This window comes from Mustela erminea, chromosome 9 (assembly GCF_009829155.1).
Source record: "Mustela erminea isolate mMusErm1 chromosome 9, mMusErm1.Pri, whole genome shotgun sequence".
Taxonomy (NCBI): domain Eukaryota; kingdom Metazoa; phylum Chordata; class Mammalia; order Carnivora; family Mustelidae; genus Mustela; species Mustela erminea.
This window is the reverse complement of record NC_045622.1, coordinates 52,058,823-52,070,439: the sequence shown is the minus strand read 5'-3', so window position 1 is coordinate 52,070,439 and position 11,617 is coordinate 52,058,823. Positions and strand designations below refer to the sequence as shown.

Genomic DNA, 11,617 nt, shown 5'->3' with positions numbered 1-11,617 from the left:
TGCTCTCACTACTGTCATGCCTACTACCTAAGTCGCCCCGAAAGGAATTGCTATTCCATTTCAGACAGAAGCAAATGTGGTCCAGTTGTATTTTTATATGGTGTTTTCTCCAAAACCCAACGTAGAACCTGCCACAGAACAGAAGCCTTATAAACACTTGCTCAAACAAATACATTCAATACATTGTTATAGGCACAGTGTGTTTTATGAGGTGATAGATGGGTTGTTTTTGCCCTTAAGGAACTTACAGATAAGGAGAAACTAGTCAGGCTCTTAAATCATCATAATATCAGGAAGAATGTGCTAATGTTTGCATGTAAAAACAAAATTGTCTGGGGCGCCTGGTGGCTCAGTCAGTTAAGCACCTAACTCTTGGTTTCAGCTCAGGTCATGATCTCAGGGCTGTGAGATTGAATCCTACAGTGGACTCTGTGCTGGACATGGAGCCTGCTTGAAATTGTCTCTCCTTCTTCCCTATTCCCCACACCCCCATGTGTGCTCTCTCTCTCTCAAACAAAACAAAACAAAACCTGTCTGTAAAAACAAAGAAGAGAGAGAGGGTAATTCATATTTGAATATCCACTAAGATTTCCTGGAGAAGTTACTGTTTGAGATGGTATTGAAAGAAAAGTAATCTTTTTTAGGAGGAGGGTGGAAAGGAATGTCATTCTAGGCAGAAATCAGGAAAAAGGCATAGAGGAAGGAGGGTTTCAGGTATGTTCAAGGAATGGCGAGTGACAGGAGGTTGCGTGAGCGTAGGTTGTATGGGGTAGAAGGAGTTGAGGAAGGGTGAGGTGATGTCCAGCCTTGGATGGTGCTGCGGTTGACCTTGTGGATTGTGCAGCACTCATTCATCTACTTCAGTGAAACTCCTGATTTTTATTCAGGGACCTACTCTACCTTATTTTCAGTCCATGTTGGTTGGGTAGGGCAGGCCCCATCCATACACACAGTGTAGACCCAGACCAACCAATGAATAGCACAACACTGCTAAAAGTGACGTATGTCCACAGCAGACCAATCAGAGCCCCCAAAGCTCAATTTTCCTATACCTTCTACTTTTGATATGGGAGAAATGAACTCCCTTTTTCCCCAGGACTGGATCTAGGAATGTGCAGGCTGGAGCAACAGCAACCATTTTGCTGCTGGATGGATAGCATGACCAAAAAAGAGATTACAAATTAAAAAAAAAAAAAAAGAAGGGAAAGCAAAGCTGAGCGATGGAGAGAGAGAAACTAGTTCTGGAAAAACCAGCACATCTTCTTAACTTCTCCAGTATGTAAGGCAGTAAGTACACCCTCCCCCTCCTCTACATTAAGCTTTCTCAAGCCACTTCAAGTTCATTTTCTGTCACTTGCCACCAACAGAGCTTTGACATAGTCATGCTAGGCATTTTTATTTTATCCTGTAGGTGATGGGGTCAGTGAAAGTCTTCCTGTCCATGGGCTGGTCACATGAACTTGTCTTTGTTTTGTCAAGCTTGCTTTGGTATCTGGTGGGGAGACAAATACTCTGAAGACAGATGGACATAGATTGAAACGCCACTGTGTCATTTATTGTCACTGTGATCTCAAGAATAGTATCAGGGTTCTACCAGAGAAACAGAACCTTTAGGAGAATATATGTGCATATATGGGGTAGGGGGCAGGGAGGGGAGGAGAATGGAAGGGAGGGAGAGATTGATTTATTGCAAACAGCTGACTTTTGGGATTATGGGTGCCAGCAAGTCTGGAATCATAGGACAGGCCAGAAGGCTGGAAATTCTCAAGTAGGAGCCCAAGCTGCAGGCCAGAGGTGGATTTCTTCCTATTCCAGGAAACCTCAGTTTTGCTCTTAAGGCATGTTTTACTGAATGGATGAGTTCTATCCAGATTTTGAGGATAGTCTCCATTATCTAAAAGTCAACTGATTGTAAGTATTAACCACATCTACAAAATAACTTGACAGCAACACTTAGAATTGATTTCATGTTTTAATTAAATAACTAGGCACTGTAGTGTAGCCAAATTGGCAACCATCACAGAAATTTACTTAATTTCTGTGTTTTCTCCACTATAAATTGAGAAACTGATCCTTACTTACCTTATACATGGAAATGTACATAAAGTAAAAGCATAGTACTTGATGTAGCAGCAGCTCAGTTTTTGTTTGTTTTAATTAGTAAGGCTTTATTCTGAATCAGCCCCTGTTCTAAGAAAGTACTCAGATATGATCAATGTCATCAGGTGGCTTATTGGGAATTCTGGTTTCACCACTTTTAAAAGTTTGACATAACCAAGGAAAGATGAACATATGCAGACCTCCTGCTCTACCAATTCCGCTTCTAGGTATGTATGTATTCACATACATGAACTAGGACATGTGTACAAGGGTGTTCACAGCAGGGGGTCCCTGGGTGGTGCCCAGGTTAAGCATCTGCCTTTGGCTCCCTGAGTTGGGCTCTCTGCTTAGCAAGGAGTCTGGTTTTCCAGCTCCCTTTGCCCCTTCCCCCAACGCATGACCTGTCTCTCTCTCTCTCTCTCTCTCTGTATATCTCGTACTCTCTCTCCAATAACTAAAATCTTAAGAATGTTCATAGCAGTAAATAAGTCAGTTTGATGTATAAACTGGGGTATAGTCACCCATAGAATTATATGCAGTAGGGAAAAAGGAATGAACTAAAAAAAATGTGGCCTAATCTTTTTTTTTTCATTTACTTTTTATTTTTTATCTTTAAAGATTTTATTTATTTATTTGACAGAGAGAGACAGAGCACAAGCAGGGGGAGCAGCAGAGAAAGAGGGAGAAATAGGCTCCCTGCTGAGCAGGGAGCTTGATGCAGGGCTTGATCTCGGGACCCTGGGATCATGACCTGAGTTGAAGGCAGACCCTTAACCAACTGAGCCATCCAGGGGCCCCTTTTTTTAAAAAAATGTTATTTAGTAATTTGAGAAAGAGAGAGAAAGAGCATGGTGGGGCAGACAGAGAGGGATAAACAGACTTCCCATTGAGTGGGGAGCCTGACCTGGGGCTCCATCCTGGACCTGGAGATCATGACCTGAGCTTAAGTCAGAGGCTTAACCAACTGAGCCACCCAGGTGCCCCTGGACTAATCTTAGTAACAATATTGAGTGGGAGAAGAAGAAAGTCTCAGAAGGTTACATTTATCATGAAGCTTTTTATGAAGTTCAAAACAGCAAAACAATATGTTGATTGGGCATAATAGGTACATGACAATGATATATTTTTTAAAGATTTTATTTGTTTATTTGACAGACAGATATCACAAGTAGGCAGAGCATAAGGTAGAGATAGAGGGGGAAGCAGACTCCCTGCTGAGCAGAGAGCCGGATGTGGGGCTGTAGCATAGGACCCTGAGATCATGACCCGAGCCAAAGGCAGAGGCCCAACACACTGAGCCACACAGGCGCCCCGACAATGTTATTTTTCAAAAGAGAAAAAGCGGATTATATTCTTTAGGTCTTTGAATGAATCTGCACATGTCTCTGAAGTAAGTATTCCAGCCACGGGAAACTGAGGCATAGAGAGGTGGTCACACACCGAAGCACAAGGCTCGCCTCCAGAACGTGAACCTTTGAGTTGAGGTTACCAGCCTGGGTAGGCCACAGGGAGTTTGTCATTTCTCCATCTGGTCAGAAAGCCACCCACCACTCTGCTCTAGGGCCCAACCATCTACATCCAGGCAGGCTCGGAGGCGGCGCTGTCTGGGGCCTGGCACATCCCCCTGCAGCCAGCACAGGGCAGGGAAATACTGCTGGAGCAGTGACAGCTACAGGGTATCCCCACAGTCTTCTTCCTCCTCTATCTGGAGGGTCACAGTGAGCCCACAATCCTGAACAGACCCAATCTGGTGGCTGAAGTGGGCAGCTGTGTCGAGAAGCATGACAGCATGACAGCCATGTAGGCCGCTCCCTGGGGTCCCCAGTCTTCCTCAAGGGACTCCTCCAGGCCATCCAGCAGCAGAGGGATGGGCGCTGGGCCCAGGGCCTCGTGGGCAGAGCACAGAAGCTGGAGGAGGTGGTGGGTTAAGAGTGGGTGTGAAGCGGATCTGCTGTAGCCCCAGGGGTTGGAGCGCTTAGAGTTGGCTCAGTTTACGGGAGTATTGAGACGCACTTGGCAATAGTTTAGAAGAGCAGGATTCTGTTGGGATAAGAATGTATTTTTCCAACCTGGATGCTTTTTAAGTAAAAGTAATATACGTACTTGGGAAAAACGTTAAACCAATTCAAATTGGTAGTCACTGAAAAGTTAGTTTCCCTCCTACTCCAGAAGTTTAGGCCTTTTACTCAGAAGTGATCAATGTTGACAGTTTCCTAATGGCTTTCCTGGATTTTGTTTTATATGTGTAGATACACACGCATGTGCATGTACATACACACACATACCTTTTTTCACATCCAGTTTCCGCACTACCTCCGTGCCCCTCCAAAAATCTTGCTGTTTTAATTTAAACAGTATACTTTGGAGAAAGTTCCATTTCTTCACATACAAATGTACTTATTCTATTTTATTTTTTTATTTTTATGTTTTCTAAATTGGCCTCATGCCCAGCATGGAGGCCAATGAAGGGCTTAAAATCACAACCCTGAGATCAAGACCTGAGCTGAGATTAAGAGTTGAACACTTAAACTATTGAGCCACCCAGGTGCCCCCAAATGTACTTTAAAAAAAAAAAAAATGGCTACAAAATGTTCCAGCATGTGGTTAAGCAATTATTTATTTAAAAAGTCCCTGACTGATGGTCATTTAGATTCCTAACATTTTTTGTTGTTATAGATAACAGAAGAATAAACATCTTTGTACGTATATATCTTTTTTTTTTAAAGATTTTATTTATTTTTATTTGACAGAGAGAGATCACAAGTAGGCAGAGAGGCAGGCAGAGAGAGAGGAGGAAGCAGGCTCCCTGCTGAGCAGAGAGCCCCATGCGAGGCTTGATCCCAGGACGCTTGGATCATGACCCCAGCCGAAGGCAAAGGCTTTAACCCACTGAGCCACCCAGGCGCCCCTGTACGTATATATCTTTGTGTAACGTATAAGAACATCTGTAAGGTAAATTTTTAAATTTTTTTTTTTTTTTTAAAGACTTTATTTATTTATTCGACAGAGAGAAATCACAAGTAGATGGAGAGGCAGGCAGAGAGAGAGAGAGAGAGGGAAGCAGGCTCCCTGCCAAGCAGAGAGCCCGATGCGGGACTCGATCCCAGGACTCCGAGATCACGACCTGAGCCGAAGGCAGCGGCCCAACCCACTGAGCCACCCAGGCGCCCTGTAAGGTAAATTTTTAGAACCAGAAATGCTGCATTAAAGTGTTTGCACATTTGGAATGTCAATAAATGGTACTAACTAGTCCTTCAAAAAAATCATATTAGTTTATATCCCACCAACAGTATACGAGGTGCTTGCTTCTCTACCTCCTCATCAACATGTCCATCCTGGATTTAAATCCACCTTTTTTCTTTTAAAGTACCAAAATACCTATTTAAAAGAACAGGCATCGTAACAATCCCTTCTCAGGGCAAGAGCTGCAGTTTTGTTTGGGTTTTGGCTTTCTGAGAGCAGAGCTCAGCCTTCTGCCCTGTGCTGTGTCCACCACTCTGAACGGTTGGGGCAGGTGACAGAATAACTCCAGGTCACCAGGCAAAAGGGCATGCCAGACCCCAGGCCTGTGCCTTGCTTGATGAGAGAAATGCAAACAAGCCCAGTTCTATTATAGAACACAGAGCCATTGTCGGGAAACCAGAAATTGCTGACTTGCTCCTGCAAACAATCGATACTCAGAAGCTGAGTCCAGGAATTCTAAAGCTGCATCCTGCATGAAGGGCTGCAGGGTTGGGGGGTGGGGAGGGCAGCGATAGCGTAGCTCTTAGAAATGAAAACAGCCACAGACGCACTGGTGGTACTTCCTAGAGAGCCCTTAAAAAGACCCCGTGTCCCCTTCACTGTTCCCTCTAATGGTCCCAGAATCGGAGGCTGCCAAAGCTGGAGTGGATGAGGAAATGATCATATTCTAAGAGAGGGCACACATGTAGGTAGAGCGCCAGGGCAGTTCCAAGAAGTAAGTGTGAGAGAGAGTGCACCACGTGCAGTGGTTATTAGAAGATACACCTGGGCTCAAATTTTCACTCAGTCACTGAGCAGCTTTCTGACCTTGGGCACAGCACTTCATCTCTCTCTGCCTCAGGTAGCCCATGTATAGAGTAGACAGAGTAACACTTACCACAGGAGGTCATTGTGAGGATTTGATTGAATGATTATGTTCGTAAATAACAGCATGGTGCCTGGCTCTTTGTAAGGGTTTAATGAATTACTATTATTGTTATTGTTAATAATAGCAATAAGAGCTGAGGGGGTGAGCTAAAAAAGGTTTCCTGGAGGAGGGGCTGTTTGAACTAGATCTTAGGAAATTGGGAAGATTTGGAACGCTGGAATGAATAAAGAGAACGGGTGAAGTTCACAGGTAAGGCTGTCTTATAGCTTCCTGGACCTAACCAGGAGACATGCCAAGGACTCATTAGTAAGCCAGTGTGGAGAGGAGAGCAGAGTACAGATGGGAAAATTCTGCTGTGGAACATACTAGTCTTCACTTGAATGAGACCTCTAGTGACGCTGGCATCCAAATTAGAGCATGGAACTGGGTGCAGTTGTAGGAGTCTGCAATGGAAATGTTTTCCCTCATTAGGAGCCCCTTTTTAGAGGACTTGATCCCGTGGAGTCTTGGGGACAATATGAGGAAGCCCTGTGTGTTGGAGTGGGCTCATGATATCATGGAAATAAGCTCTGGATTTTCCATTGAGCTCCAAGAGGTACATTTCCATCAAACTGTCTATTTCTCCAATATTTCGTCTTCCATAGTGACATGACACAGACTTCTTCCAGTGCCCAGCTGCCATGACAGTTCATTGCCATGACAGCCCACATCTCATGATAACGCATGTTATAAGGAAAATGGAAACCAGAGCTTGGTAATGTTTCCCCTGTTCCAGCCCCTTTGGAGATGATACTTATCCCATGAAACTTTGGCATCTCCTGCCCCTTCCTGTGAAGATTCCCAGATGGAACTAGGCTGCAACACACATCATGGGAAGAGTGGGGTCTTCCTCTGTCAGATGAACACCATGATTCAATAAATCCTGAATGTAAGCTAAGGGACAGATGAGGCTCATTGTGAGGTTCCCAGTTATCTGCCTATTTAATATGTGGGAAAATGCGGGCAACAGAGACTTTAACTACCTAATGACAGATTTGCCAGAAGAGCTTGGATTCCTTAGGCAACAGTTTAGCAAGCCATGGCAAAGAGCTTCCCTAATTTGTACTGAGAATACCTCGATTGCAATGCCCATATCACAGCAGGTGACAAGAACCATCTATGTTCCAGGAAGTTGTCCTTAGGAAGCAGAGTCTCAACCTATGACTGGAGAGGGACCAGGCACCAGAATGTAGGCAGAAGGACTGACAGAGCTAGACAGTCTTCTAACCCAGGCAAGGAAACTGGGGTTCAAACAAAACTTTGGTTTCTGGGAGAAGAACTGAACCAACTCAGGGGTAAAAGGGACATCAGAGTTCTTTTGTAGGCTCACTGGACCAGGCTTGATCAACTTCGCCTTGGTTTGGTGTACTGAAACAATGCCTCTACTGAAACTTACATGTGGGTTTCTCTTGTATGGATAAGATGGGAGTTGTTTTTGTTTTTCTTTTTGTTTTAAGATTTTATTTATTTATTTGACAGGCAGAGATCACAAGTAGGCAGAGAGGCAGGCAGAGAGAGAGAGAGGGAAGTAGGCTCCCTGCTGAGCAGAGAGCCTGATGTAGGGCTTGATCCCAGGACCCTGAGATCATGACTGAGCCAAAGGCAGAGGCTTAACCCACTGAGCCACCCAGGCGCCCTCGGAGTATTTATTTTGATTAAGTTTGGTTATTACATGTGAAAAGAAACAGTGGGCTGGTAAGGCTGACATTCTTTCGTAGAATTGTGAAGGTTATCAGTCCCAGGCTGACAGAGTACTTCGTGATGTCAGTGGCCCAGGTTCCTTCTCTATTGTGACTCCACCGTCCTCAGCATACGGCCTTCATGTCATGGTCCATGACGGCTACTCCTGCCACATGTCTGCATTCCAGTTAGCATAAGGGAAAGACAAAGAGGGGCAGACTCCCCCAACTTACGGACATGTCTCAGAAGTAGCGCACACCGCTTCTACATCGCATTGGTCAGATTTTAGTCATATGGCCATACCTAGCTACACAGGAGGCTAGGAAATACAGTCTTTCTTTTGGGTGGATAAGTGCCTGGCTAAAATTCATTTCTTATTACAGAAAGAAGTACGGAGAAATGGATACTGAGGGGCAACTCGCAGCCACTGCTATAGTCAGTTTATCGTCTGTTTTCCTAAGGGATTGGATATCCTGAAGACGTAGGGAAAGATTGAGGCTAGAGACTCAACTATCTGCATAAAGTAAGAGCAATATTGCTAATTATCCTGCATGAAGTGTGTAACAGGTGCTAGGTGTTGTTCTGAGTGTTTATGAGGTTCGACTCCTCTGAGCCTTACAGAACTCTGTCAGGTGAGTGTAATTATTATCCCCAGTTGTCTGATGAGGAAATTAGGCTCAGAGAGATGGAATACTTTGCTGAAGGTCACATAGCCAGCAAGTGGTAGATCCAAGACTTGAAGTTAGGTAATCTACCTAGACCCTCAGCCATTCTCATCTAGTGCCTCTGTTTCTGAGACAGCCTTGCTCTTTCCAGTCACTGAGCCTGGGCTCTGCCAGAATACTTTTCCCCAATTTCTGGCTCTAGCAAGCTCTACCTGCCCTTTAATGTCTAGCCCAGATAGTATGTCCCTGACCCCACCTGCCTCTCCAGCTGCAGAGGGAGGCTGCCCCTCTTTCCTCTTTGTTCCCTTTACTAGTTGCTCCCAGCCCTGTACTGGGAGCTCTCCTGAATCAGGGACCCCATCTCATACCTTAGTATCCCCAACCCTTGGCATAGTGCCTGTTCGAGGAAGGTCCTTTGTGTTTGTTTAATGAGTAACTGACCCCACTATTTCACATACAAGGAAACAAGTCCAGAGAGGCCGAGGGTCTCTCACATCACAAAACAAGTAAGAGAAAGAGCCAAGGCTAGCCCCCAAGACTCCTGACTCTCAGCCCTGCTCTCTAGTACATAACCACCCTGTCTGTGTGCAAAGTTTGGAAAAGGCTTCCTGCACCTTTGAGCCTTTCTTAATTCTGTCTTACATTCATCCCAAAAATGACCTCTTTGAGAGTCCTGGTGGGAGAGTGAGTTTTGGCAAGTCTTGTCTGGGAGTCATGAGGCAACAGGGAAAAATAGACAAACAATCCTGGGTTGTATTTTGCTGACCCAGTCCTCAAAAACAGCAGAACAAAACACTCAAAACTTGAGCTGGGGCCTCTGGCCAGCAGGGCACCAAATCAACTTGCATGGAATTCACTAAATCTTCCTCCCTCTCTTAAAATGGGGGAGGTCCTTAGAGAGGAAATGTTTTCTAGTTTGTTTGGATTTTCTTTAAGGCAAAGCAAAAAACATTGAACATTTCACAAGGCCCTAGAAGCTTCCAAACAAACAAGCTCTACCCTATCTCACTGCCCCATCCCCCTGCCAAATTTGAGTCCACTGTGTCCCTGGATATGAAAGCACCCCCACCATCTGGTCAGACAAGGCCAGAGAAAGAGCTGATCACCATTAATCACAGTTCGAAAAATCAGAGAAATTATTAAGGGAACATTAAAGTTCTTTTTATTAACTCTTAACTCCAGGCTTCTGTACAAATACAGTAATATGGCAGTGATGAGGACACAGGCTTTTGAGATAGGAGATCAGGGTAGGAATCCTGGTCCTACCACTTCCCAGCTGTATGAATTTGAGCAGCTTAATCACCCTCTCTGAGCCTCAGTACTACAAACTGGTTGTAGTACTTATTGCATAGATTGTTGTGAGGACTGAATGAGATAATGCAAGTATGGTGTCCAACATAGTGCCTGATACCTAGTGCATGCTTAATCAGTATTAGCGATTATTATTATTATTATTTGCACATGATGTCCTTTATGGCTGAAATTCCCTTCCTTGCCTTGTCTGCCTATGAAACTTCTACTCATCCTTCAATACCCATCACAAGGATGCTCTCTTGGGTGAGGCATTTCATCCTCTGTTTCCTCTCCCAGTGTGGTCCCTGATTCTCTTAGCTCTCCCTCACTCTTCTCCTCTCTGCCTTTCTAACAGATCAGGAATCTCCCTGGGTAGAAATCATTTGTTTCTGTGCCTGTCTTCCCCAATGGGTACTATCAGACAGGAAAATGGGCTCAGATCTGTGCCCCCAGGCCTTGGGAAATGGTGTCTACATCCTTAGATTAGAAACACAGGAGGGTGGGAACAGGGGAGGCTTACAGGGTTGGGGACTGCACAGCCCCAAGGAGCAGTAGTCACATTGTATTCTATTCTTCCCTGTGAGTAGAATCTCCTAGAGGTGTGTGACTTGGTGGCTCTGAGCCTCTGCGTCAGACAGACTTGGTCTCAAATCTTAGCTCTGCCACTTTCTGCCTGCATTCCTTTGGGTTATTTAATCTCTGTGGGCCTCAGTGTCTTCACTTATAAATGGGTGTTATGCTAATGAACTCTCAGACTGTTGTTAAGATTAAATGAGTTCATACAGGTAATGCTTGCGATGGTGACTGGCCAGTGGTAGCTGTTACTTGGCACTAGATTTTTAATGGCAGGATACATACTAGAGTTGAGGACCCGACTGCATTTGTATTATGGTATAATTTTAAGGCAATGTGAAGAGACAGAAGAGCAGTACACTAGGAGACAAGAACCCTGGAAACAAGGGGTGTGTGTGTGTGTGTGTGTGTGTGTGTGTGTGTGTGTGTTTTCTGTTCTCAACCCCACCATGGTGGTCTGTCTTCTCATCTCTGCCTCAGGCCCATGCTGGTGGTACTCACCACATTTGGAGTGATCGGAGACAGAGGGGTCGCCAGGAGCCCATCTGGGCTGGCCAGGCTGCCTGGGGGGCAGAGGAACAGTGGCAGCCTTGGGCAGTGGCACTGCTGTGGGCTGGAGCCATGAGGCATTCCCTGTGGTGGGGGTGGTGGTTCAGTGCATGGGTTGTGGAGCCAACTGCCTACTGTCCCCCTTCAGCCTCTTCCTGGTTGTCCGAATTCTCTGGGCCTCTGCTTCCTCCCTGGACTAGTCACCCTGGGGTTGGCCTCACAAAGTACCACCGGCCAGGCAGCTTAAACAACAGAAGTGTATTTTTTCTCATACTTCTGGAGGTTAGAAGTCCAAAGTCAAGGTGTCGGCAAGGGTCGTCTTCTAAGGCCTCTCTCCTTGGCTTGCAAGTGGCAGACTTCTCCTTTGGGTCTTCACTGGGTCTTCCCTCCTGTTTCCCTCCGTGTCCAAATTTCCTCTTCTTACAAAGACACAAGTCCTGTTGGATTAGAGTCCACCCTAATGACCTCATTTGACTTTATTACTTCTTTGAAAACTCTCCAAATACAGTTACATTCTTAGGTATGGGAGGTTACAACTTCAACATGTGCATTTTGGGGGAGATATAATTCATCCCATAACACTCACCTAAAATAGAGATTGAAAATT

The 11,617-nt window shown here is 45.1% G+C and overlaps 1 pseudogene; it reads right to left on the bottom strand.

The window, feature by feature from the left end:
• Positions 1-3,455: 3,455 nt before the first annotated feature.
• On the bottom strand, positions 3,456-6,233 carry LOC116599734 (annotated as a pseudogene).
• Between the last annotated feature and the right edge of the window lie 5,384 nt (positions 6,234-11,617).